The sequence below is a fragment of the Borostomias antarcticus genome, assembly GCF_949987555.1.
Source record: "Borostomias antarcticus genome assembly, contig: scaffold_50, whole genome shotgun sequence".
Classification (NCBI taxonomy): domain Eukaryota; kingdom Metazoa; phylum Chordata; class Actinopteri; order Stomiiformes; family Stomiidae; genus Borostomias; species Borostomias antarcticus.
In genome coordinates this window covers 685,001-687,675 of record NW_028176195.1, presented here as the reverse complement: position 1 = coordinate 687,675, position 2,675 = coordinate 685,001, and positions in this window count along the sequence as shown.

Below are 2,675 nucleotides of genomic sequence, written 5' to 3'. Positions count from 1 at the left end.
CTATGTATCTATCTATCTATCTATCTATATGTCTCTATCTCTATCTATCCATCTAGTGACTCTCAGGGCGGCGCGGCCCCCTTTTATACCCTTCCTGGACGATGAAGATGTTCCTGCACATGAAGATGTTCCTACACAGCAGCCATTGAGGATGTTCCTACACAGCAGCCAATGAAAATGTTCCTACACAGCAGCCAGATTGTGACATCACAGAGCATCCCTGTGATGTCACAATCTGGCTGCTGTGTAAGAACATTTTCATTGGCTGCTGTGTAGGAACATCCTCAATGGCTGCTGTGTAGGAACGTCTTCATTGGCTGGTGTGTAGGAACAGTCTCATTGGCTGCTGTGTCTATCTATCTATCTATCTATCAATCTATCTATCAATCTATCTATCTATCTATCTATCTATCTATCTATCTATCTATCTATCTATCTATCTATCTATCTATCTATCTATCTATCTATATGTCTCTATCTCTATCTATCTATCTATCTATCTAGTGACTCTCAGGGCGGCGCGGCCCCCTTTTATACCCTTCCTGGACGATGAAGATGTTCCTGCACATGAAGATGTTCCTACACAGCAGCCATTGAGGATGTTCCTACACAGCAGCCAATGAAAATGTTCCTACACAGCAGCCAGATTGTGACATCACAGAGCATCCCTGTGATGTCACAATCTGGCTGCTGTGTAAGAACATTTTCATTGGCTGCTGTGTAGGAACATCCTCAATGGCTGCTGTGTAGGAACATCTTCATTGGCTGCTGTGTAGGAACAGTCTCATTGGCTGCTGTGTCTATCTATCTATCTATCTATCTATCTATCTATCTATCTATCTATCTATCTATCTATCTATCTATCTATCTATCTATCTATCTATCTATCTATCTATCTATCTATCTATCTATCTATCTATCTATATGTCTCTATCTCTATCTATCTATCTAGTGACTCTCAGGGCGGCGCGGCCCCCTTTTATACCCTTCCTGGACGATGAAGATGTTCCTGCACATGAAGATGTTCCTACACAGCAGCCATTGAGGATGTTCCTACACAGCAGCCAATGAAAATGTTCCTACACAGCAGCCAGATTGTGACATCACAGAGCATCCCTGTGATGTCACAATCTGGCTGCTGTGTAAGAGCATTTTCATTGGCTGCTGTGTAGGAACATCCTCAATGGCTGCTGTGTAGGAACATCTTCATTGGCTGCTGTGTAGGAACAGTCTCATTGGCTGCTGTGTCTATCTATCTATCTATCTATCTATCTATCTATCTATCTATCTATCTATCTATCTATCTATCTATCTATCTATCTATCTATCTATCTATCTATCTATCTATCTATCTATCTATCTATATGTCTCTATCTCTATCTATCCATCTAGTGACTCTCAGGGCGGCGCGGCCCCCTTTTATACCCTTCCTGGACGATGAAGATGTTCCTGCACATGAAGATGTTCCTACACAGCAGCCATTGAGGATGTTCCTACACAGCAGCCAATGAAAATGTTCCTACACAGCAGCCAGATTGTGACATCACAGAGCATCCCTGTGATGTCACAATCTGGCTGCTGTGTAAGAACATTTTCATTGGCTGCTGTGTAGGAACATCCTCAATGGCTGCTGTGTAGGAACGTCTTCATTGGCTGGTGTGTAGGAACAGTCTCATTGGCTGCTGTGTCTATCTATCTATCTATCTATCTATCTATCTATCTATCTATCTATCTATCTATCTATATGTCTCTATCTCTATCTATCGATCTAGTGACTCTCAGGGCGGCGCGGCCCCCTTTTATACCCTTCCTGGACGATGAAGATGTTCCTGCACATGAAGATGTTCCTACACAGCAGCCATTGAGGATGTTCCTACACAGCAGCCAATGAAAATGTTCCTACACAGCAGCCAGATTGTGACATCACAGAGCATCCCTGTGATGTCACAATCTGGCTGCTGTGTAAGAACATTTTCATTGGCTGCTGTGTAGGAACATCCTCAATGGCTGCTGTGTAGGAACGTCTTCATTGGCTGGTGTGTAGGAACAGTCTCATTGGCTGCTGTGTCTATCTATCTATCTATCTATCTATCTATCAATCTATCTATCTATCTATCTATCTATCTATCTATCTATCTATCTATCTATCTATCTATCTATCTATCTATCTATCTATCTATCTATATGTCTCTATCTCTATCTATCCATCTAGTGACTCTCAGGGCGGCGCGGCCCCCTTTTATACCCTTCCTGGACGATGAAGATGTTCCTGCACATGAAGATGTTCCTACACAGCAGCCATTGAGGATGTTCCTACACAGCAGCCAATGAAAATGTTCCTACACAGCAGCCAGATTGTGACATCACAGAGCATCCCTGTGATGTCACAATCTGGCTGCTGTGTAAGAACATTTTCATTGGCTGCTGTGTAGGAACATCCTCAATGGCTGCTGTGTAGGAACATCTTCATTGGCTGCTGTGTGGGAACAGTCTCATTGGCTGCTGTGTCTATCTATCTATCTATCTATCTATCTATCTATCTATCTATCTATCTATATGTCTCTATCTCTATCTATCGATCTAGTGACTCTCAGGGCGGCGCGGCCCCCTTTTATACCCTTCCTGGACGATGAAGATGTTCCTGCACATGAAGATGTTCCTACACAGCAGCCATT